This window comes from Balaenoptera ricei, chromosome 9, assembly GCF_028023285.1.
Source record: "Balaenoptera ricei isolate mBalRic1 chromosome 9, mBalRic1.hap2, whole genome shotgun sequence".
NCBI classification, from domain to species: Eukaryota; Metazoa; Chordata; class Mammalia; order Artiodactyla; family Balaenopteridae; genus Balaenoptera; species Balaenoptera ricei.
The window spans coordinates 108,525,312-108,551,563 of record NC_082647.1 but is presented as its reverse complement, the minus strand read 5'-3'; the positions used below and the strand labels follow the sequence as shown (position 1 = coordinate 108,551,563).

Here is a 26,252-nt window from a genome sequence, read left to right as displayed (position 1 = left end):
AGGGGATGAGTGGGAAACCACGGTTGGAGAGGCCTGGGTTCAGATTTCTGCCCCACCATCAGTTTGACACTGGGCAAGATACTTAATGCGATTTTAGCTTTTCCTGATCTGTTAACTGGAGATAGTAATATCTCCACTCAAAGGGGTATTTTGACAGTTAAATAATATTGTATATAAAGTTTCCATCCTGGAAACTTGCATGTGGTAGGTTCTCATCAAATCATAACTATTAATACTTCCAGGCACAGCACTCCTGCACTTGAAAAGTAAAATATCAATAATAGCTTTAAATAATGGCTTAAGGAAATAATAATCAAAATGCCATAAAGAAATGCACATTATCTGTCAAGGAATAGTGCTGATAGCCATTCTTAAAGGAGCCTGGAGTGTCTGTAATGGAGGGAAATTATAGGCAGGTCACCCTTACCTTAGACAGGGTAGGACCACGTACAAAATGTTGTTTGACACTTCTGCTTCTGAAAAAAAGATTTTGCCACACGTAGCAAGAAAAGTATAGAACGTTTGCAGATTTTGATGGTCTTTAAATAAAATCAGTCTAAGGCTCAACCCCTCACCTCTGCCCAGTGACTAATAAGTTTGAAAGCATTTTCCAGCCACTATCAGTTATTTAAGAGAAGCACTGGGGGAAATATAGACAAATAAACCATCCTACGTTGCCACTTCCTGGACCACCAGACTCACCTGGCTGTGAGCTGGATGGGGAGGGCAGCGATGATTAGAAATTGCCATTTATTTGTGTCTACTGCAGCCGACAATAAGAGAGATTTTCACTTGACTGGGGATTGTAGAGATCATTTAGTCCAGCATTTCATTTACTGAAGAGGAAACCCAAGCTCAGACCGGCTGAGCTGGGCACAGTCAGGCAGCTACTGAATGGCAGAGCCGGCCTGGAGCCCAGTTCTCTCAGCTCCTGGTCCAGAAGTTCCTTCCACTGCACCCCAGCTGCTGCTTTACAGCATTGAGGTTTTGGGATTTTACTCATTCAAATGCAAATGTTTTGTGTGCTTCTTTAACAGGACATTCTTTTGTCTTACTTTACTAAGTAGGGTTTGCTGTACTGAGTAAATGAGTATAGACGTGGAGGTGTTAAAATCATCAACCTCTTCTAAAGCATCATTCTTTTCCCTTTGTTTCTATTTGTAACGTGGAACACTTGCTTCTTTTTTTCCTTACAGCTTGAATCGAGACAGCCATACTTATAACTTGATTTACTTGTTCTAGTGGACGATACAAGTAGTGAGGATGAAATTAATGAAATCAGTGTAGCTCACAGGAAGCTCTTGCCCGTCCCCGCTCCCACCCCTCCTTTGGGAAATCATCCAGGGGATTCGTTGAGGGGATTCGTTGCTACGAAACAGTGCTGCAGCTGGGCTCAGTGAGGGGTCTGGGTGGTCTCACAAAAGCTAGCAACGTCTGCAGCTTTGAGAAGGTTGGAGATGTTAGGCGCCACCCAGTGTTACACCACTGGGAAAAGTTTCCCTGTCTGGAATGTCCCCACGGGCTCCATTCTGCCACCGCGGGCACTCTCTGCCTTCCTGCCCAAGACGGAAACCCTCCTCCGCTTCCATGACAATTGGGGTCATCACCCTGGCTGTCACACCACTACCCGCTTGCCCCCATTCACATCTGAGGAGTAAGTCTACCTGTAGGATCCTGGTCACCACCAGGCACATGAAGTAATTCATGATCAGAGAGAAAGGGAATCACACCCAGCGCTGGCGGGGGTCGGGCGGGGCAAAAATGAGGCTGCAGCTACCAAGGGGAAGAAGAGAAGAGGAAGAACCAAGGCTGATAATAAGTAAATGCCAACATGGCCATACTTTTGTTAAAATACTGCAGTATTTCCAGCTGGCTGGTAAATGGTCACTGCTCCAAGCCTTCACAATGCCCTGTCACTCCAGCCACTCAAGGCTAATGTCTGTTTCATTTTAATGATTGGTGCCTGTGTCCTAGGCAGTTGATAAATATTTTAAATAGTACCCCTTAAGAGAACTAATACTGAAAATATGGCAAAAGGACACACTTGTATCTACCTTTAATTATTTTACTCCAGAGAGGAATTTCCATGAGGTACAGTCTCTCATGGAAAATGGAAATATGTAGAAATACTGTTCTAGTTGGCATCTTTTATCATTTAACTCTGATGCTGAAGATTCTGCTTTCACTTTCCTTCCTTGGCAGAAACATCCAGCAGAGAGAACTTTCAGCTCCGGCTCCCCTGAGCCATTCGACAGGGCCGGCCTGCTCCTTAGGAAGGAGGAGAGGCACGAACCAGCCGGCCTCTTGTCTGGAGTAGCACCAGAATGTCCCAGGATGTATCCATAGGGAGGGGAGGGAGGCACTTATAAATTCTCAGGCCCAGTGTGGCTCCTTTCCTGAAATCAATGGCTCACGTATAAAAGTACGGTTGAGCCACACACTAATTAAAAAGGCACCGCTGGCATCTCGCAGGGACATCGAGAGAGACTTGGAACCCAGAGCAGCCCTTCTCCAAAGCCCCTTCCTTCACCCCCTTCCTTTGCACCCTGGATCTGCCCTCTGGTGGCAAACCCTCTCCTCTCACATCCCCTTGCCTTAGTTTGTAGACTGATAGCCTCTCCTAGCCCTCCTCTGTTCCTCCTTCCTCTCAGGTCTCGTTTCTCCTCTTTTCTCCATGTTTTGATGACCCATAATCCAAAAGATCCACAAATTATCTGGCAGAGGACGTAGAGTAAAATGAAGAAATCTTACTCTGTCTGGGCACAGAGAAAGTGACAGACCAATAGAATTGGTTCTAATGGGTCCATTTTGCTTTGAGAAGATTCAGGAAGTTTTGAAAAAGCCCAAACTTTGAAAAATGTCAGTTTTTATGCATTTCAGAAGCTTAGGGTTGACCGTCCTACATTTTTATTGCCTAGAAAATGATGGTGGCGCGTAGTTACCAGGAGGGGCAGTGCCTCAGGGCGGAGACTCATCTGAGGACATTAAGTCAGTCATCTAAGCAAACCACTTCCTGTGAGTAACACAGATTAATTCTAGTGTTGGCGAGGGAATCGGGGTGATAAGGAAACCCTCTGGGGGCTTCAGACACAACCCAGAACTCCTGTAGCCTGTGTCATTAGCCTGGGTGACTTACCTGTCTGGTTTCAGCAGCACCTGTAGTCCTTCCTACCTTGTGCGTGTCTTCTGTTTGAATTTTCCATATAATATTTTAAACTCTTAAATGAAACTTAAAAAATAAAATCACCCATAATGCTGACACACTAAAAGAATTGTGTTAACTTTCCAGTGTGCTATTTTAGTGTTTGTCCATAACCATATAAATGTTACCATACCCTTTAAATATTATCTCAAATATTTTTTGTGTTATTACATTGTTTTCCAAATTACCATTTTAATAGCTAAGTATGTCATTGAGCTACGATGTCCTAATTTCCTTAACCATTCCCTTATTGTTAGATATTTGGTTTGTTTTTATTATTTTACAGTTACAGATAATCCTGCAATTAATACTTTCATGGACCTAACTTTTTCTCCTTTTTACTATTTCCTTAGGATAAATTTTTAGAGGTTAGCGTACTGGTCCAAATTATATGAATATTTTCATAGCCAATTAACGTTCCGTTAGGGTTGTAGCAATTTATACCACTTGCTTTATTATATGTATGCATTCTATTTGTATGTGTTACCCAGTCTTCTGTTGCATTTTTATTTTAACCCTTCTTTGCTTACAAAAATTTTTCACTTCTATGTAATAGAATCTGTTGTTTTTCTCTCATACTTTTATATTGCTTCAATTCTTCAAATGATATCAACAGTTTAAAGTTATAACAAATTCTGCCTTTATGCAAGCTCGTCTGTGATTTCCCTAATATTTAGTTCTTTGATATATTCAGAGATTTTTGAATATGGTTATATATTTACTTTTTCCAAAATACTGTCTAATTTTAACCCAATATAATTTATTAAGTTTCTGCTGTTTCCCACTCATTGTCCAGCAATATTTCAATAATCCCACACTGATCTAGGTCAATTTCTGGGCTCTCTATACTTTACCACTCATACGTTTTTCTGTTTTTCTGCCATATTTCTTTGCTTTAAACATGATATGTTATAGTATGTTTCTATATCTGGTAGAGACTCTTACCTCGTGTTATAATTTTTCTCAAAATATTCTTCTCCTGAACCCTGACAATCTTCACTTCTATTTCACTTAAGCAATTTCTTCTCTTGGTCACACTGTGATTATCCCACCTCTGAAATAATGAACTCAGATCTCACCGAGCCTGCTGTTCTTCCTCTTTGCCTTTTCTTTTATTCCGAGTGACACTGCTCTTCGTATCACTGGGATGTATACATCATCCTAGTTTCCCAGTTCACTCTATCAGCCAGGCTGAGTGGAATGATGGACCATTTTACAACAGTACATCAGTATTGCGCTTTTTGTGCTTTCTTATCTTTCCACCAAAGCTGTGTCGTCAAATCCCAGCTCCAAAGGAACCCATCCGTCCACGTTCTCAGCTTCTCCTTCACTGCCTAGTGCAGCCGGATTGAAATCAAGTGATGGCGGATTGACGCTATGACAAATGCTGTTCGTGAGCATTTAGGATTTGTGCAAGGCTGGTAAGAGACGGGGGTCTCAGATGTAGGTAAAGCCTTGAAAAAGAAAATAAGATGCGTTCTTAAGTCCACAACTTTCTTACGGTCAATGTTAAAAAATCCTAGAGCAGATTATTAGAGGCATGTCAGTCACTGAGGAGGAGACTGTGTCGATACACTGGGGACAAGACATGTGAGAACAAAATTCCTTTTTTGCAAGTAAAATAGGAAACTCTAGAAGAAAAAATAGAGGAGGGGTGATAAAGAGAGGGACAGAGACGGGGGGACTTGAGGATTCTCATCTCAAATAGAAAAGATCTGCTAGAGTTTTTTAATACGTTATCTTTTTCAAGCCTGACAAAAATCCTTCACTGAAGTGATGACCACAACTTGCAAAAGAGGGAGCTGAGACTCAGAGAAGCTCAGTAAACTCAAGGAAACTTCACTCACGTCCATGTGGCGTGAAACCCCGTTCTCATCTCCTCTAACATGCCTTTGTGACACCTCTGCAAGATGTAGAAACAGTGAGTATGATACTACCCTAGCTAGGGGAGGTTATATCTTGTTGAACAAACGCATGCGTCTGATCTCCAGGCCCGTAGACGCACCTGCCTGCCGCTTCTCCTGCCTGTGGACGTCACAGGCACCCCACACCCCATCAGGCTGCCCGGACTGCTCTTCCTGGTGCAGGACTTCCCGTCTCAGTGACCGCTGCCCCTTCCCGCCTGACTGTTCACGGCGGAGGCCGGGGAGTCAGCCCTTCCTCGCAGCGGCCCCCGCTTTCCCGTCTCCCCGCTGTCCTGCTCCAAGCCCCGCAGCCCCTCTGGACTGCTGGTGCTCGCCTCCCCGCGGCGCCTCTCACCTCCCTCCTGTCAGTTCTCTCTTCGAGAGGCTCGTTTCATCCCTGTTGTTGTTTAAAACCGTGGAATGGCTTTCTGTTGCGGGGGGAAGGAGGGCATAGAGTTCCAAGCCCTCCCCTCAGCCCACGCAGCCCAGCGAGCTCTGGCCTCACAGCGCCCTGTGGCCTCATCTGGACCACTGTCTCCTGCTCTCCGCGTGGCCATCACAGACTGGCCTTTCTACACTGCCTCAAACCCGCCGTGTTCCTTCCTCGCTCAGATCCAGGGCATTTGAATAATGAATGATCCCCTCCACCCCATTCTGTTTTTCCCATGATGCTTACTAGCTTTTTCTAACCTATTTGAGAACTCATTTGTGGTATTATTGGTTATCGTCTGTCTTCCTGCTCAAGAATATAACTTCCACCAGCACATATATGTTGTTCACTGATACCAGAGCAATGCCAGGTACACACCAGTTACTTAACAGATAGTTGTTGAAGAAATTGGTTCATTCGCTTTAATTTATGACATATACATGAACAAATAACATACGCACCAAACTACTGGGTAGTATATGTACCTACCAGGGAATAGGGCACGTGCTGGGTGGTAGAGTCATGGTCCAACACTATCAGACTAATAAACGCACAGTGTAGTTTAATAGGGACTGAATAAAAAGCCTGCCTTTGGGTCCAGAAGGTAATAGAAAAATAGGATAATGGGGTGAAATGACATGGTAGAGGGATTATGAAAACTACTTTAGGTTTTATTTAAGAGTTGGGGTTTTTTTCTTTTTTTTTTTTCTATTAACATCTAGCATTGGTGTGGTACATTTGTTATAATCAATGAACCAATATTGATATATTATTATTAACTAACATCTATCGTTTACGTTAGGGTTCCTCTTTGTGTTGTGTAGCTTTATAGTTTTTTTTTCAAATTTTTATTGGATTATAGTTGAGTATAATTGCAGTATAGTTGTTGTGTTAGTTTCTGCTGTACAACAAAGTGAATTAGTTATACATATACATATATCCACTCTTTTTTAGATTCTTTTCCCAAATAGGTCATTACAGAGTATTGAGAAGAGTTCCCTGTGCTATACAGTAGGTCCTTATTAGTTATCTACTTTTTATATAGTAGTGTGTATAGGTCAATCCCAATCTCCCGATTTATCCCTCTCCCTACCATTCCCCGCCCCCAGTAACCATAAGTTTGTTTCTATATCTGTAACTCTATTTCTGTTTTGTAAATAAGTTCATTTGTACCATTATTGTAGATTCCACATATAAGCGATATCATACGATATTTGTTTTTCTCTGTCTGACTCACTTCACTCAGTATGACAATCTCTAGGTCCATCCGTGTTGCTACAAATGACATTATTTCATTCTTTCTTATGGCTGAGTAATATTCCATTGTATATATGTACCACATCTTCTTTATCCATTCCTCTGTTGATGGACATTTAGGTTGCTTCCATGACCTGGCTTTGTAAATTGTGCTGCAATGAACATTGGGGTGCATGTGTCTTTTTGAATTATGGTTTTCTCAGGGTATATGCTCAGTAGTGGGATTGCTGGGTCATATGGTAGTTCTATTTTTAGTTCTTTAAGAACCCTCCATACTGTTCTCCATAGTGGCTATACCAATTTACATTCCTGCCAAAGGTGTAGGAGGGTTCCCTTTTCTCTACATCCTCTCCAGCATTTATTGTTTGTAGATTTTTTGATGATAGCCATTCTGACTGGTGTGAGGTGATATCTCATTGTAGCTTTGATTTGCATTTCTCTAATAATTAGCAATATTGAGCATCTTTTCATATGTTTTTTGGCCATCTGTATGTCTTCTTTGGAGAAAAGTCTATTTAAATCTTCTGCCCATTTTTTGATTGGGTTTTTTGTTTTTTTGATATTGAGCTGCAAGAGCTGTTTGTGTATTTTGGAGGCTAATCCCTCATCAGTCACTTCATTTGCAAATACTTTCTCCCATTCTGTGGGTTGTCTTTTCATTTCGTTTATGGTGTCCTTTGCCATGCAAAAGCTTTTAAGTTTAATTAGGCCCCATTTGTTTATTTTTGTTTTTATTTTCATTATTCTGGGAGGTGGATCAAAATAGATCTTGCTGCGATTTATGTCAGAGAGTATTCTGCCTATGTTTTCCTCTAAGAGTTTTATAGTATCCAGCCTTACATTTCAGTCTTTAATCCATTTTGAGTTTATTTTTCTGTAGGCTGTTAGGGAGTGTTCTAATTTCATTCTTTTACATGTAGCTATCCAGTTTTCTCAGCACCCCTTATTGAAGAGACTGTCTTTTCTCCATTGTATATTCTTGCCCCCTTTGTCATAGATTAATTGACCGTAGGTGCTTGGATTTATCTCTAGACTTTCTATCCTGTTCCATTGATCTATATTTCTGTTTTTGTGCCAGTACCATACTGTCTTGATTACTGTAGCTCTGTAGTATAGTCTGAAGTCAGGGACTCTGATTCCTCCAGCTCTGTTTTTTTCCCTCAAGACTGCTTTGGCTATTCGGGGTCTTTTGTGTCTCCATACAAATTTTAAGATTTTTTTGTTCTAGTTCTGTAAAAAAAAAATGCCATTGGTAATTTGATAGAGATTGCATTGAATCTGTAGATTGCTTTGGGTAGTATAGTCATTTTCACAATATTGAGTCTTTCAATCCAAGAACATGGTATATCTCTCCATCTGTGTCATCTGTGATTTCTTTCATCAGTATCTTATAGTTTTATGAGTACAGGTCTTTTGCCTCCTTGGGTAGGTTTATTCCTAGGGATTTTTATTCTTTTTGATGTGATGGTAAATGGGATTGTTCCCTTAATTTCTGTTTCTGATCTTTCATCTTTAGTGTATAGGAATGCAAGGATTTCTGTGTATTAGTTTGATGTCCTGCAACTTTACCAAATTCATTGTTGAGCTCTTGTAGTTTTCTGGTAGCATCTTTAGGATTTTCTATGTATAGTATCATGTCATCTGCAAACAGTGACAATTTTACTTCTTTTCCAATTTGGATTTCTTTTATTTCTTTTTCTTCTCTGATTGCCATGGCTAGGACTTCCAAAACTATGTTGAATAAAAGTGGCAAGAATGGACATTCTTGTCTTGTTTCTAATCTTAGAGGAAATGCTTTCAGTTTTTCACCATTCAGAATGATGTTTGCTGTGGGTTTGTCGTATATGGCCTTTATTATGTTGAGGTAGGTTCCCTCTTTGCTCACCTTCTGGAGAGTTTTTATCATAAATGGGTGTTGAATTTTGTCAAAAGATTTTTCTGCATCTCTTGAGATGATCATGTGGTTTTTACTCTTCAGTTTGTTATGTGATGTATATTGATTTGTGTATATTGAAGAAACCTTACATCCCTGAGATAAATCCCACTTGATCATGGTGTACAATCCTTTTAATGTACCGTTGGATTTGGGTTACTAGTTTTTTGTTAAGGATTTTTCATCTATGTTCGTCAGTGATATTGACCTGTAACTTTCTTTTTTTGTGATAACTTTGTCTGGTTTTCGGTATCAGGGTGATGGTGGCCTCTTAGAATGAACTTGGGAGTGTGCCTTCCTCTGCATTTGTTTGTAAGAGTTTCAAAAGGATAGGTGTTAACTCGTCTCTAAATGTTTGATGGAATTCACCTTGAAGCCATCTGGTCCTGGACTTTTGTTTGTTGGAAGTTTCTTGATCACAGTTTCAATTTCAGTACTTGTGACTGGTCTGTTCATATTTTCTATTTCTTCCTGGTTCAGTCTTGGAAGGTTGTACCTTTCTAAGAATTTATGCAATTCTTCTAGGTTTTCCCTTTTATTGGTGTATAGTTGCTTGTAGTAGTCTTTTATGATCCTTTGTATTTCTGTGATGTCAGTTGTAACTTCTCCTTTTTCATTTTTAATCTTATTGATTTGAGTCCTCTCCCTTTTTTTCTTGATGAGTCTGGCTAAGGATTTATCAATTTTGTTTATCTTCTAAAAGAACCAGCTCGTAGTTTCATTGATCTTTGCTATTGTTTTCTTCATTTCTATTTCATTTATTTCTGCTCTGATCTTCATGATTTCTTTCCTTCTACTAACTTTGGGTTTTGTTTGTTCCTCTTTCTATAGTTGCTTTAGGTGTAAGGTTGGGTTGTTCATTTGAGTTGTTTCTTGTTTCCTGAGGTAAGATTGTATTGCTATAACCGTCTCCTCTTAGAAGTGCTTTTGCTGCATCCCATAGGTTTTGGATCACTGTGTTTTTGTTGTCATTTGTCTCTAGGTATTTTTTGATCTCCTCTTTGATTTCTTCAGTGATCCATTGCCTGTTTAGGAACATATTGTTTAACCTCCATGTGTTTGTGTTTTTTACAATTTTTTTCCTGTAATTGATTTCTAATCTCATAGCATTGTGGTCGGAAAAGATGCTTGATATGATTTCAGTTTTCTTAAATTTACCGAGGCTTGATTTGTGGCCCAAGATGTGATCTACCCTGGAAAACGTTCCTTGTGCACTCGAGAATAAAGTGTATTGTGCTGCTTTCTGATGGAATGTCCTATAAATATCAATTAAGTCTATCTGTTCTAACGTGTCATTTAAGCCTTGTGTTTCCTTATTAATTTTCTGTCTGGATGATCTATCCATTGGTGTAAGTGGGGTGTTGAAGTCCCCCACTATTATTGTGTTACTGTTGATTTCCTCTTTTATGGCTGTTAGTGTTTGCCTTTTATATTGAGGTGCTCCTATAGTGGGTGCATATATATTTGCAATTGTTATATCTTCTTCTTGGACTGATCCCTTGATCATTATGTAGTGTCCTTCCTTGTCTCTTGTAACAGTCTTTATTTTAAAGTCTATTTTTTCTGATATGTATTGCTACTCCAGCTTTCTTTTGATTTCCGTTTGCATGGAATATCTTTTTCCATCCCCTCACTTTCAGTCTGTATGTGTCCCTAGGTCTGAAGTGGTTCTCTTGTACACAGCATATACACAGGTCTGGTTTTTGTATCCATTCAGCCAGTCTATGTCTTTTGGCTAGAGCATTTAATCCATTTACATTTAAGGTAATTATTGATATGTATGTTCCTATTGCCATTTTTTTAAATGTTTTGGATTTGTTTTTGTAGGTCTTTTTTCTTCCCTTCCTCTTTTGCTGTCTTCTCTGATGGTTTGATGACCATCTTTAGTGTTGTGTTTGGGTTGCTTTTCCTTTTTCGTGTGTGTATCTACTGTAGTTTTTTGGTTTGCATTTCCCATGAGGTTTTGATATAACAGTCTATATATATATCAAGGTTGTTTTAAGTTGCTGGTCTCAATTTCAAATGCAGTTCCCATATCCTGAATTTGTATTCCCCTCTTCTCATGGTAGCTGGTTTGATATCATATTTGTGTGTGGATAAATTCCTCCTTTTACTGTATATTTGCCTTTACCGTTGAGCTTTCCCATTTGTGATTTTCTTGTTTCTAGTTTTGGCATCTTTTTTTTTCCCTGCCTAGGGAAGATCCTTTAGCATTTGTTGTAAAGCTGTTTTGGTGATTCTGCATTCGCTTAGCTTTTACTTGTCTGTAAAGCTTTTGATTTCTTCCTCGAATCTGAATGAGAGCCTTGCTGGGTAGAGTATTCTTTGTTGCAGGTTTTTCCCTTTCATCACTTTAAATATATCATGCCATTCCCTTCTGTCCTGCAGAGTTTCTGCTGAAAAATCAGCTGATAACCTTTGAGGATTCCCTTGTATGTTATTTGTTGTTTTTCCCTTGTTGCTTTTAATATGTTTTCTTTGTCTTTAATTTTTGTCAGTTTGATTAATATGTGTCTTGGCATGTTCCTCCTTGAATTTACCCTGTATGTGACTCTCTGAGCTTCCTCGACTTGGGTGACAATTTCTTTCCCATGTTAGGGAAGTTTTCAACTATAATCTCTTCAGATATTTTCTCATGCCCTTTCTCTTTCTCTTCTTCTTCTGGGACCCCAGTAATATGAATGTTGGTCCATCTAATGTTGTCCCAGAGGTCTCTGAGAATGTCCTCATTTCTTTTCATTCTTTTTTCTTTGTTTTGTGTCAGTGATTTCCACTATTCTGTCTTCCAGCTCACTTATTCGTTCTTCTGCCTCAGTTATTCTGCTACTGATTCCTTCTAGTGTATTTTTCTTTTCAGTTATTGTGTTGTTCATCTCTGTTTGTTCTTTAAATCTTCTATCTCTTTGTTAAACATTTCTTTTATCTTCTCAGTCTGTGCCTCCATTCTTTTTTCAAGATTTTGGATGATCTTTACTATCATCATTCTGAATTATTTTTCAGGTAGATTGCCTATCTCCTCTTCATTTAGTTGTTCTTGTAGGTTTTTATCTTTCTCCTTTATCTGCAGCATATTTCCTTATCATCTCATTTTGTCTCACTTACTGTGTTTATGGTCTCCTTTCTGCAGGCTGCAGGATCGTAGTTCCTCTTGCTTCTGGTGTCTGCCCCTTGGTGGGTGAGCTTAGTCCAGGGGCTTGTGCAGGCTTCCTAGTGGGAGGAACTGGTGCCTGCCCTCTGGTGGGTGGAGCTGGGTCTTGTCCCTCTGGTGGGCAGTTCCCTATCAGGATATGTACTTTGGAGTGGCTGTGACCTTAATACTTTAGGCAGCCTATCTGCTGATGGGTGGGGCTGTGTTCCTGTCTCGCTGGTTGTTGGACCTGAGGAGTTCCAGCACTGCAGCCTGAAGCTGTTGGGTGGGGTCAGGTCTTGGTGTTGAAACGGGGTCTTCCAGGAGAGCTCATGTCAATTAATATTCCCTGGGGCCTCTGATCCCAGTGTCCTTGCCCCCACCGTGAGCTACAGCCCACCCCCACTTCCCCAGGAAACCCTGCAAGGCCCGTAGGTAGGTCTAGCCCAGGTTCCTGTGGAGGCACTGCCTTGTGCTGGGTCCCAGTGTATGTGAGACCTTGTGTGCACCTCCCAGAGTGGAGTCTCTGCCTCTCCCAGCCCTGAGGAGCTCCTGCACTCAAGCCCCGCTGGCCTTCAAGGCTAAATGCTCTGGGCATTCTTCTTCCTGATGCCAGACCCGCAGACTCTCTTGGAGGACTATTTTTAAGTGGGAACGACGCTGTGTAGCTTGCGTGGGTTTAATTTTTTTCTTTTTCTTTTTTTCTTTTTTGGTGCAAGGGCTGTTTTTAATATGGATGTCTGCCACCACTTTCTTCAGTGTATGCTGGCCTTTATCCCCTTGACAGGGGTTTTGATTGGTGTTGTGGTGACCAGAGCCTGCACTGGGTATTGAGCAGGGCCTCCCGTTTGCTCTGTGGTTGTCACTGCCCTGTCAGAGGTGTAGTCTGCTCCCTAGTTGTTGCAGTAGAGGCCCCCAGATCTGTTTCTGAGCTGTGTTTCTGATCTGCGGTGTGAGGTATGTGTGATTGGAGCACACCCACTGGGAGAGAAGTCACTGAGTATTCCTCCTCTGGAGCTGTTCACCTGTGGGTGTGCTCTGTTGTGTCGCCTTTCGCCCGTGGTGCGAGCTCTCAGATTACACTGTTGTTGGCACTGCACTTGGCTCCACCTTAACTGTGGGTGTGCCGGCAATTGGCCCTGGTGTCTCTCGGGCATTGTTTACACCAGGCCACCAGCATAGATCCACTGAAGTCCGGTTCCGGAATTGCAGTAATCATGGATCTGGACCCCCTGTGGGAGTTATGATGCAGCTCAGAATCCGGCCTGGCCCAACCCCGGCATGTACGTGTCCACAAAGTCCATAGCTGTGAAAGCAAGACCCATCTCAGTTGCAGGAGCACTCGTTGTCCGTTCAGATGTTCCACAGGCACTGAGTTTACCAAGCCAGTCGTGGGGGGATTTAATCCAAGGTTCATGGCTGCAAGGAGAGATTTCAGCTCTTCTTCCTTAGTCACACAGCCCCTGGGGCTCAGCTTTGGTTTCAGCCACACCTCTGCGTGTGGGCTACTCTCAGGTGTCTGCTCCCCGCGCAGGCGAGGGGGTGGAGGCGGCGACCGACTGGGGCTCATGTGCTCACTCAGGTGGGAGGGAGAGGAGGTGGCGACCGAATGAGGCACACGAACCTGCTCTGGTGGGAGCCCCTCCTAGTGCCTGCAGAGGCAGGGGCCGGCACGTGGGGAGAGAGGCCGCAATGGCGTCCCCGCCCTTCGCGCGTCACTCAACAAAGGCCCTTTGCTTGTGCGGCAGACCAGGCTTCCTCCGGGGGCTTTCCTGGCTGCAGAGCTCCTCTCTCCTTTCCCCTCGGGCTGTCTCTGCACAGCCAGCAGCAGTCCTCTCCCCAGGGTTGCTCTCCAAACCCCACGTCCCAGCGCCCAGCCCCTGTCCGTACCTCTCAGGCTGGGTCATGCAGCGCTGTGGCATGACCGTCTGTGGAGGTCTCACTCTGTCCTGCCTGCCACAGACGGGGTGCTATGCTCTCCTCAGGGCCCCCAAAGCTCCCTTCTGTCTCAGCTGACCTCCTCCGCAGTGAGGGGGCTTCCCCGGGTGCGGGAACCTCTCCGCTGCTTCAGCTCCCCGACAGGGGTGCAGGTCCCGTCCTACTTTCTCTTTTCTCTTTGTTTCCTTTTCTCTCTTTCGTCCTACCCGGTTACACGTGGATCTTTTCTTGTCCTTTTAGGTTTCCGAGGTCCTCTGCTAGTGCTCAGCAGGTGCTCTGTGAGAATTTCCATCTGTCAACATATTCTTCATGCCCCTGTGGGAAGAGGTGAACTCCACGTCCTCCTACTCTGCCATCTTGACTCAGCTCCCCCTATAGTTTTGACAGATGCATAATGTCATTTATCCACCACCACAGTATCATACACGATAGTTGCACTGCCCTAAAAATTCCTTGTGCTTCACCTATTCTGTCCTCTTCCCCCAGCTCCCAAACACCAGCAACCATTGGTCTTTTTACTGTCTCCATAGTTTTGCCTTTTCCAGAATGTCGTATCGCTGGAATCATATAGTATGGAGTCTTTTCACATTGGCTTAGCTGCTCCTCTTTTTAATTTTTTTGAGATTTCATTGATGCATAACATTGAGTTAGTTATACATGTACAACATAATGATTTGATGTAGGTGTATATTGTAAAATGATTACCTCAGTAAATTAAGTTAGCATTCATCACTGCACATAGTTACAAATTCTGTGTGTTTGTGTAGTGAGAACTTTTAAGATAATCTCTTAGCAACTTTCAAATATACAATACGGTATTGTTTCCTACAGTCACCGTGCTGTATGTGACGTCTCCAGGACTTATTTAGTTTATAACTAGAAGTGACTACCGTTTGCCCACCTCTACCCCTGCCTCCGGAAACCACCCAGATTGGCTTCTTTTACTTAGTAACCGGCACTTGAGATTTCTCCATGTCTTTTTGTGGCTTGATGGCTCTTTCTTTTATCGCTGAATAATACTCCGTGGTATGAATGTATCATAGCTTGTTTATCCATTCACCTATTGAAGGACATTTTGGTTGCTTCCAATTTGGGGCAGTTATGAATTAGGTTTTAAGTTAGTGGAAAGCATGTGACTCTGCTACTGCAGCTCTCTAACTGCTCGCCCGTCACAGCTAGTACTAGAGACATCTGCACACGGTGGTTCTGCTCTTCTCTGCAGAGCTCAGATTAGCGCTTTGATGCTTTTCGTGATTATGTATCGAGGAATAAATGAACCTTAAATTCTGAGCCTAGTATTTCTTCATAAGCTAGCACATTCAGGATAAAAGCAGCCAAGGCAATTAAAAGATCCTTTGAGGAACTTCTGAAGGTACTAAGGCTATTTTGACTGAAGAAAGAGAACTCAGAGACCCTGCCAAGCATCTTCAACACTGCCAAGACATCATAGGGAAGGGGGGGTGTACCTTGTTCTGTGGGACCATGAGAAGCAGACTAGGAGCATGTGTAAAAGTATGATGGATTCAGGTTTTGAGAGGGTGCAGGGATTCCCACCCATGCTGTTGTAGATATTTCCCCGTCTCTCATCAAGGAGCAGGAGGGAGTAGCCATCTGACAATCTAGTCTCAAAATATCCCGTTCCCGATGAATCCCTAAATACACCCCACATAAACTTTATTCCAGAATTTGTCAGTCAAGAAATCTTCTGAATAGAAACGTTCTCAAACAATATGGAAATTGAGGCCAATAACCCATGTATTTACCTATATCTCAAATGTCACGAGATACCCTTGAAGCTGATTGAAGCTGATTTTTCAAGTTGATTCTTAAAACCTGTAAAAGAGAACATTCACTAGACTGGGGGGTATGGTCTCACCTGTGAGAAGGCGGACCTTGCTTCTCTCTGGGCCCACATGTTTTGGTATCCAGAGTATTACCTGTGTCCTCCTAACTTCAGTTCAGAATTCCTCCTGCAGTTTTCATCTGGAGCGAAGCCTTCAGGCAGCCCCCGGTGCTTTTCACTAAGTGCTCTGCGGGCCTGTGTGCGGCTCTTTCCGTTGCAGCCCAGAGGCACCTGCCGTGCACACGCTGCCTGATGCCGAGGTCCTTCGCGTCCAGTGAGCCTTTTCTTCAGTTGACTCCCAGCCACGGCCCAGTGCTTACAACTCCTGAGAAACATTCCTGGTTCTTCTCTGAAACTAAGTTGCTCAGGGCCTTAGTTTCATGCCTGAATCTCACTTCATTTTCCAAGACCCAAATGTTCTGCTCTTCTTCCTGATATTCTTAAACTCGATTTAGCTTATTGCCCCCTCTCTGCTTCTCTATTGTTTTTATAGAAGCAGACATCAGGCACTGAGAAAACTGCGGTTCTTCCATGATGTTCTAGTGGACGGATGTTCTGGTCTGAAGATCCGAGCCCCGTTCTTTTTCTGATGCCAGTGTAATCTCACTGTGGCTGAAGCCTGGCTCTGGGTTAGGAAATAGTTTTCCATATTTAAGAACAGTGCCCCCGGGACATGCCTCGACTTTATGAACTCAGCCAGAGCTCCTCATATGAGAGTCATAAAGGCCATTTTGACCCAAACATATATTTCTCTGGGCTTTAAGGGAGGACTACATAAACTTTAACTTGGCCGTGCAGGTCAGGAAAGTAACTGTCATTGCAAGCCTCCATTTAAGATCAGACTTTGTATTTCCACCCTCTCTGTCAGAGTAAAGTACATAGACGCAGCAAGCCATGCTTAAGTGCAATCAGTTTAATGGGTTTCTACATTCTAATAAAATGGCAAACATTGGCAGCGTCACCCTTTTCTGATTTACGCCCGCCAATGTGAATGCATCACAGTGTTACCCTCTAGCTTCATGTTAGAACTTTATTGCATCATTTCACACCCCCACCCCAAACCCTTTATTTGTTCAGTCAGTTGTGCCAAAATAATCGAGAGAGAAAAGCAGACAGAAAACACAAGGCTGGCCTCGGTGTGACCCTGAGAGTAGTGGCCATTTAACCCCACACCGTGCCTGCGTTTTTTTTTGAAATTCCCCAGAGTGGTAGACTAGGGAGCCTGACAGAGGGGATTCCAGAGTTTGTCCTGAATGGGACTGTCAAGTCAGAAGTGGGTGCTTTGTGTGTGGAAGCGGTGAGGGACCAACTCAACCTGATATGTATTATTTGGCCGCGATTCCAGAAACTATGCCCCCACTGCTGGGTCGCAGGGAGAGCAGGAGGCTGGGCACCCACGGGTCCCCCTGCAGCATGGCTAAGTGCCTTGATACTGAATGAGGGGAGGAGACGGCCCCTCGTTTGCTCGGCAGGCTGGGGCGCACGTCCTGGGAAAGTCGCACCGGGGGCCCTGGGAGACCCGCCCCACCTCAGCAAAGACCTAGAGGTTTAAGAGGCTGTGATGTCCTAGGAGCCATCAGATAGTTAGAACACGGTGTTTGTGCCCAAATTCCCCAAGGCGGTGGCTACAGAGTTATCTTTGAGACTGATCCTCTCCCCTGAAAATGGGATACGAAGGCACTGTGTTTTGTAAACAATTTCCAGGTTTCAAGTCTTTGAAAAGCCCACGTCCTAAGCCTCTAAGTTTGTATCCACAGGCCACCCCTTGGGCACCTGCTGATGCACTGTCCCTGCTTGCGGGGAACCAGGGCTGGCGCTTCGCAGGTTAGGATATTTTCCACGTCGGTGCTGTTCACAGCTCAGGAAGCTGTCTGTTACCACCGAAAGCTGCGGTAATAAAACGCCAGTTAACAAGGATTAAGCTCACCTTAATACCAGAGGAACCTGAGGAGATGGGCTCCTTCAGCCTGTGTTCTCCTCAAGCAGACAGTTTTTTCAAACCATCACAGATGGATGTGCATTTTCTTCTCAAACGTACCCTAAACCCGGCAGGCCATGCTCCAGCATTTTTCTCAAATCACTTTTACTGAATGAAATCTTTTCTCTTTTTTTTTTATTTTTTTTAATAAAGAACGAAGTTTTTTTTGTTTTTTTTTTTAAATTTTATTTATCTATTTATTTTTTTATGGCTGTGTTGGGTCTTCGTTTCTGTGCGAGGGCTTTCTCTAGTTGCAGCAAGTGGGGGCCACTCTTCATCGCGGTGCGCGGGCCTTTCACATATCGCGGCCTCTCTTGTTGCGGAGCACAGGCTCCAGACGCGCAGGCTCAGCAATTATGGCTCACGGGCCTAGCTGCTCCGTGGCATGTGGGATCTTCCCGGACCAGGGCTCGAACCCGTGTTCCCTGCATTGGCAGGCAGATTCTCAACCACTGCGCCACCAGGGAAGCCCCGAAATCTTTTCTCTTGTATTTGAAGCCACTTGTTCTTCCTCAGTTCTCTGTAAGCACTTAAAAATGCTGACTAGGACTTCCCTGAAAAACTCGTTTATTCATTCGTCAGCAGACTCTGATGTGCGCTTGGTGCATAAAGACCAGCGTAACAGCAGCAGCGATGACTGTGCCGACACTCTGCCACGCGGGCGCATCGCATCTCCAAGAGCACGTCCCCGTGTAGCTGACTCTAGCCCCCGTGCCGACACTCTGCCACGCGGGCGCATCGCATCTCCAAGAGCACGTCCCCGTGCAGCTGACTCTAGCCCCCGTGCCGACACTCTGCCACGCGGGCGCATCGCATCTCCAAGAGCACGTCCCCGTGCAGCTGACTCTAGCCCCCGTGCCGACACTCTGCCACGCGGGCGCATCGCATCTCCAAGAGCACGTCCCCGTGCAGCTGACTCTAGCCCCTGTGCCAACACTCTGCCACGCGGGCACATCACATCTCCAAGAGCACGTCCCCGTGCAGCTGACTCTAGCCCCCGTGCCTTTCCTTCTTTAGCTCTGTTTACTCAGGCCATCCCCACCTTGCACGGAGATCTCTGAGATTTTGAGCGTAAAGTGCATTTCCTCGTACATCTCACAAAGGTGAGAGTGTATTTTCTAGTACCTTTATTATCATTCTCCATAGTCATGGAAACGTTGATTTACATCTTTTAAAGCAGTAGCAAACCTAATGCTTGGAAGTTTCTTTTCAAAATGGGAATGAAGAGTTTGATTCAATAATCAACCCACAAATGTGCTTGGAGATTCTGCTCTGTGAAAGGCATCTTTTTCTTGAAATGAGAAAATATTGAAAAATGTTAAGTGCACCATAAAATTCACTGTTTAGATCAATGTTTAGATAATCTGGATATGACATGACTAAAGAATAATTCCCAGAGCTACTTCTGTGCCTCTTTACTAGAGAGAGAATGTTGTCTAGTGGTGTAACCTGAGACTCACCAAGGCACTGAGAAAGCAGAGGGTCTGCTTTCAGCTTTGTCTCCAAACAGAAAATTACTTTTCACATCAGTGTTGGATTAAGTAGTAGCTTGTGGTGCCCTTCCTTTGGGTCATTAAATCATTAGTGAGCAATAATGCATCACTGGAAAGCTGGCAAAAAGCCTTTCAGGACAGTCTTATGTCGTTGGAAGAGATCCTTTGATAGGCCATGGGGTGAGACACAAGGGGGGCTCAGCTAACAACACTGGCCTCCCATCGGCCTCTGGGGAGGTAGGTCTGGGCCTCCACTCTTCTCTGTTCCTTCCCAAGCCGCACTTAGCCTTCTCCTCTAGAAAAGTGCTGGACAAAGACAACACCCATTTCAGGGACACCAATAGGAGACCTGTGCTGAGCACCCACTTTAAGTTTTTTCACTGTCAGTGGCATCGGGGTGAGGCTCTCAGTGTCTGGAGGGGCTGGAACCTAGGAAGCCGTGCCCTTTGCAGAGTTCTGTCTCAGTGAGGCTACGCTGGGCTTGAGTATATATCACCTTACGTCTGTAGGTCTGTAAAAAGTCCTGTATTTGAATTGATAGAGGTACACTTAAATTTTCCCATAGACACAGTGGTGTAATATTAGGATACGTATTTGGCCAATGGCATCACACAAACTAGTTTTAGTAGACATGCAGGTAATTATGGCTATTCACTCCTTTTACTTGCTTTAAGGTCTAGGTTCTACCTCACATATTCTTCATAAACAAGACTGTGTTATTAAGGAAACATGCTGGAACACAGTTCTAGAAACTTTTCATTTTCTTTTTCCAATATTATGCAAGCCAGAATGGCATTCCAGTGCCTCTATTTTTCCATTTTCTATCACTGATTATTTTTAAAAGCTGCAAGTTTACTCCCCATTCCTCAACAGAGGCAGATGCCTGCCTCTTACCGTTTCTGCCTGGAAGTGGGGTTTAAGACACTGTCGGAATATCTACTAACTTCCTTGCCCCAGTCAGTGCACCAGCGCCCGTCCCCACCAAACATCTGTGCTGGAGCATCAGGAGAGATACCAGCTGCCTCTTCCAGAATCATCAGACTGCACTCACAGACATAAATGTGGAGTATTGTCACTACAACCTTTGCCCCTAAAAGACTGCGATACCTTCCAAGGCAGAGACCACTGTCTGTGTATCTTTCTATCCCCCAGGCTTGACACAAAGCTGGTGTTCAATTAAAGTTTTCAAAATGAGTGAATGAAAGAATGACGGAGATATTTGTCAGAAAAGGCTCTGGCAAACGTACTTTACCTACAGTGGATAGCTTACCTCACCGAGTCCACATGTCCTCACCACGAGGGGCAACAGCAAGCACCAGACTTCAGGGAATAGCCAATTAGAAAGCCACTAATGGAAGGAACAGAGCCCTGGGTCGGTGGACATCACGGTACCAAGGCAAGGCATGTTTCTGCCCCTGACCCAGGTAGATACTAACCACTGAAATCGGGTCAAGACACAAGAAGCTACCAAGCCAAAAGCTGCCTAGCTTGCCCGAGTGGCAAGGGAGGGAAGCACAAGGAGTGTAGAAGTACTGAGAAAATATTCCAGTAGTTTGAATTTTTGCCCAGGGTCCTCTTGCCAGCGGGAAGAAGGCTGATGTGCAGCGTGCCTCGTCCCACGTAAAGTCAGGGGTTCACGGGGGGGAGCTCGAGAACACTTCGCAAGGCAGGCAGGCAGGCCCCTGAGGCCACTGCACACTAAAGTGTTCAATGCGATTTTAGCTCCCGATAATTCAGCTTTGTTCTCACATAGGTGCAAAATCACTTCTTTAAAAACAATGGATTGTAGGACTACACCAATAGAAAAATGACAAATTCCCATATTAAGTCACACCTGTACTATGCCATGTGGCCAACGGGGCCCTCAGAGCAGGATTGCAAATTACAGGAAAGCATTCAGACGGCACCTCCTCCCCAGCACCCTGCGCTCCTGTCCTGCTTCCCCATCACTTCCTCTTCGCCCCCCGCCCCCGGCGTGGGCGCTGCCCTCCACGACGGAAGCCTCCTCTCAGCCACACAGGACGGTTACTGCTCTGCCCGGGTCTCCTCTCCCTGAGCCCATGGATCTCAAACAGTTGTTAGGAAGAAAGAGCGCTCATATTTCTAATCGATTTGTTCACGTTGAGGTGGTAACTGCAGGTTTAGACTTACTGGCAAGGCATTCGCATTTACGAAATGTCCACCCTTCGATGAATTCCTGAATTAGCACAAGGTGTTGGGGGGATGTTTCCAGAGGAGAAGTTATCCCAAGCCCAGACCTTTTTCTCACATACAAGGGCAAAAGTCAGCACCTTAGGTTGGAAGGCTGTGGAAAGGAATCTGAACTCGGTAGAATCTGGACTATTTCCTCAGTCACTGAACTCTGAACTTGGTTTACTTTCTTCCCTTATGACGGCAGCTCTGAACTTTACTCAGCCTTCGATTTAAGAACCAAAAAGCAAGAGGAGTCGCTGACCTCAAAGAAATGATCTTGAATTTCTGTCGTAGGAGGGGTAGACTGTTACATGTTGTATAACCATAGCTCATAAAACAAGAAATGGCTTGAATTACGTCACAATATTATAGGATAAATGGCTAGAAGACATTTTATATTCTTAATTAGGTTCCGTCTGGTTGCGCATTCACCACTTTTTCAGAACATTTTTGGTGGGCAAATAGAATGGAATTGTTGTTTGCGTATCAGGCAACTTAGTGCTTGGGAGATAACCCCAAGTAAAAGAAAAAGCAATCATAGATAAAAGTTTTTAGCTATGACCTGGACCAGTTCTTTGCTCAAAAAAGGTAAAAAGTTTTGGGAAGATGGAATTATGAAGTTGCCTGAAAAATGGCAGAAGGTAGTGGAACAAAAGGGTAAAATAAGTTGTTCAACAAAGTTCTTGGTGAAAATGAAAAAAAAAAAAAAAGTTTTTAGCTATGAATCAACTATGGAAAAACTGCCTAAGTTGGAGGGGTGGAATTCAAATAAGAAGGAAGGAAATATTTTCAATGAACTCAGCCCATTAAAAAGTATACCGCTATGGAGGCAAGAGGGTTCTAATCCTAACACATTCTATCATGCCTCTGCCCGGTTCCACCTCATACATAAACACCGTTGACCAAAAAGATTCAAGGGGTTGAAGACGGATCATAACGTTCAGTCTTATTTTCTGTTTTTACACCCATTTTTTTTTCAAACAACTTTGCTTCCATATGTTGTTTTCCATTATTCCAAGGCAGAATTTTAATTTAGAACCCCTTGATTAATTTCAAGGGACCAGCTTTTGCCCTGGATTTTCTACAATTTCCTGTGAAATAGCTACTCTCGTTTTATCTTCAGTCCACTCTCCTTGTATAACCACCCCTCTTCCTGAAAGCAGCAGTGGTGGAATCCTTTCCCAAGGCGAGTGCTTGGCCTACTGAGCTGTTTCACCTACTTCTTATCCACTTCTTCAGTCTTTTCTGAACCATGTGCCAGCAAGACCTTCTGCCCCTGGATACCTATTTCCTAACCGCACATTCGTTTTCCTTCTCTTCAAGGTCACTTAGTGTCTCTTGCCCCAAATCCAGTGGGATTTACCACTCGGTCACCTAAAGGGCTCCTGTTCTGCCGTTTCTCCATCTCTCTTACCACATCATAACTCAAACACAGCTCTCCAATCCCTCTACCTGGAACGCTCCCTCCCTTCCAGCTCTGGCTCCCGCTCTCCTGCTCAAACAAAAGCCCCAAGCTCTAGCACCACCCATCCCAGTCCAGTGAGTGTGGCCTCCCTCGTACGACCCACCTGGAAAGGAACAGCACAGGCATCGTGCTGACCGGCCTCTGGACCTAGACGTGCCTTCTGGCTCTTCTCCAGGAATTGACATACCACCTCTCACATCAGCTGGGCAACTCCTGGGGGCTCTTCCAGGTAGGAGACTCTCACATCCGGGGGCTTGTCTAACTTTAGTGACCCTCCTCCTTTCCTGCAACACATCGTTACCATAGTGTCAGTGGAGTGGGGAGTATTGTATTGTATTCTGGGGGTTGTGGACCCCAACAATGAAATGCCTGACCAGGACTCAGTCTCCTGGGAAAGCAGTGATCTGGGGACCAGCAGTCCCACTTCCTCTTGACCTGTAAAAAAGGGGTGCTGGTGAAGGGAAACTCTCCTGGCTCCTCAAACCACTGATTCCACTTTTGCCTTCCTTTACTTAAAATTCCTGTTTCAACTTCTTTGGGCTTGATGCTCTACATGGCTACATACACAGCCTCCCTTTGTCTGGGATGTGGTCTGTGATTCACCTTTGCTTTAGGCCTTTGTTTACTGGCCAGCCCTTCCCCAGTGTGACTCCTAGAACAGAGGCTGGAGCCCTGGGATTCCTCTTACTTTCAAGGGAGCTTGGAACCTTCAGACACCCCAGAGCTGAGCCTGTGCTCAGCACCTGCAGAGAAAGTCACTTTCCATGGGCCTCTCCTTACTCCCACCAAGGCAGTTCTAATTCAATTCTGCTTAATACATTGAGCCAAATTAATCCCGACCATGCTTCACATTTCTGGTCTCCTTTCTTAGTGTAAACCTGTAGTCACCTCCTCTATTTGTAGCCTGATCACCTTATCACTCTTCGTTCATAGGCTCACTCATTCATTCATTCATCCTGCAAATATTCACGAGTGCCTACTATATGTCTGGTACTCTATTCAGCAGCGGGAATACAATAAAAATTCACACCCTCTGCTCTCAAGAATATAAAAATGGTAAGAATTTATAATTCTGAATTTTTCACTCTTCCCTCTGGAACCACAAATGTGGTAAACAAACTCTTCTGCATCATGAAAGTCTTTGCAGAACTGACACCCTCTGGCCTTCACTGAAACCTGCCTCTCTCCCGAGGATGAAGAGTCCCTAGCAGCCAACGCGATTAGAGACTGCTCATTCTCCCATACTCAGAGCCAAAAGGTGAGGTCAGCATTCCTTTTTATCCCCAGTGTCACCTTAAGGTCATTTACTGCCCATTCTCATAGATACTTTTGCTCCTTTGAGGGTCTTGCCCCTCATAACCAACATATTTGCCCTACCTCATTTCTACCATTTATCAAATGTCTAGTAATTCTGCTGCATTTATAGAAAATTTGGTATCTGGCTCCAAGTCTTTTTTTTCCTCCCAAAGTCCTGACATCGTTCTGGGTTATCAGTACCCACCACCACTCAGATGGATAACCTATCCAGATCCTAGCCTCAAAATGCCTTGACCTCCTTACTAAAACTTAGGGAACATAAGTCATTCATTCCCTTCCCAGCAGGAGTTTCTAAACAATAAGGAGTCAAGATATGTTTGTTCTGTTATGACTAAGGCTTGGGGTGGGGCGGCGGGTGGAGAGTGCAGTTTGGAACTGAGGTTAAATTGTGGCTTCTGTCTTCCCCCACAAGTGCAGACCTTGGCATGAGCACAGTCTTGACCATTCACCCAAGCGCAGGCACTGTCACCTAGCACGAGGGAGCACAAAGCAGAGAACATGGGCCAGTGTCACCCACATCACAAGACAGCAAGGCTGCCCCTGGAAATATGGACCAGTGAACCTAGCTTCCACTGAGCTCAGTGATCAAATAAGAGTCCTCCTCCCAAAGAGAGCAGCGAGTAAGGAAAAGGGAAAGGGACCAAAATGTTCACCTACTCCTGCTCCCTACCAGGGGGTGAAGGAGGAATTCTCGCCCTTCTCGTGTGAGCAGAAGAATGAAGAAAATAAGCGTTTTCTTTTGACTAATTCTCAACTCCAATAACCATTATCCCCTTTTTTCTTTACTTTCATGGCCACACACTGTAACTTATCACATGAACTAGTCAACCTCTGAAATACTAGGTTTTATTCCTTCAGTTTCCAGGGCTTCAGCTTCCTAGAGATATCTTAAATCTCTGTTTTCCAAGGCTCATAGGCCTGGCCTGGCCCCTCCTCCTTCATTCACACTAGATCCAACAGCACTCTTGGTTCCCACTCCTGTCTTCACTCAACACCTGCCTGGTAGAATTTAGTCATGTATCCATGCTCTAATCTGTCCTCTCTATTCCAAATCTGAGTGACTGAGTACAGACATACCTCAGAGATATTGTGGGTTTGGTTCCAGACCACTGCAGTAGAGTGAGTATTGCAATAAGGCAAGCCCTAGTGTATATTAAAGTTATTTTTATGCTATACTGTAGTCTATTAAGTGTGAAATAGCATTATGCCTAAAAAAAAAATGAACATATCTTTTTTTTTTTAATAAATTTATTTATTTATTTATTTATTTATCTATTTATTTATTTTTGGCTGTGTTGGGTCTTCGTTTCTGTGCGAGGGCTTTCTCTAGTTGCGGCAAGTGGGGGCCACTCTTCATCACAGTGCGCGGGCCTCTAACTATCGCGGCCTCTCTTGTTGCGGAGCACAGGCTCCAGACGCGAAGGCTCAGCAGTTGTGGCTCACGGGCCCAGTTGCTCCGCGGCATGTGGGATCCTCCCAGACCAGGGCTCGAACCCGTGTCCCCTGCATTAGCAGGCAGACTCCCAACCACTGCGCTACGAGGGAAGCCCAACAATGAACATATCTTAATTAAAAAATACTTTATTGCTTAAAAATGCTGACCATCATCTGAGCCTTCAGCGAATCATAATCTTTGTGCTGGTGGAGGGTCCTGCCTTGGTGTTGGTGGCTGCTGACTGATCAGGGTGGTGGATGCTGAAGGCTGGGGTGGCCATGGCCATTTCTTAAAATAAGACAACAATGAAGTTTGCTGCATCGATTGACTCTTCCTTTCATGAACAATTTCTCTGTAGCATGCAATGCTGTTTGAGAGCATTTTATTGACAGTAGAACTTCTTTCAAAATTGGAGCCAATTCTCTCAAACCCTGCCACTGATTTATCAACTGAGTTTATGCAATATTCTAAATCCTTTGTTATCATTTCAACAATCTTCACAGCATTTCACCAGGAGTAGATTCCATCTCAAGAAACCACTCTCTTTGTTCGCACATAAGAAGCAACTCCTCATCCATTAATGTTTTATCATGAGATGGCAGCAATTCAGTCACCATTCCTTCAGGCTCCACTTCTAATTCTATTCCTCTTGCTGTTTCCACCACATCTGCAGTTACTTCCTCCACTGAGGTCTTGAGCCCCTCAAAATCATCCATGAGGGTTGGAATCAACTTATT

At 44.1% G+C, this 26,252-nt stretch overlaps 1 long non-coding RNA gene across 3 annotated transcripts in view; it reads left to right on the top strand.

The window, feature by feature from the left end:
• Window positions 1–26,252, top strand: part of LOC132371621 (uncharacterized) — a 63,922-nt gene that overhangs the window by 24,250 nt on the left and 13,420 nt on the right. For 2 of the 3 annotated variants that reach the window (XR_009504898.1, XR_009504897.1), the window contains 3 exons: window positions 2,919–3,015; window positions 4,471–4,623; window positions 4,953–5,119. The exons of the other annotated variant lie outside the window; for it this stretch is intronic. This is a non-coding gene — a long non-coding RNA (uncharacterized LOC132371621). Of the gene's footprint in view, window positions 1–2,918; window positions 3,016–4,470; window positions 4,624–4,952; window positions 5,120–26,252 lie in introns of those variants that run through there. 3 annotated transcript variants of the gene reach the window in all.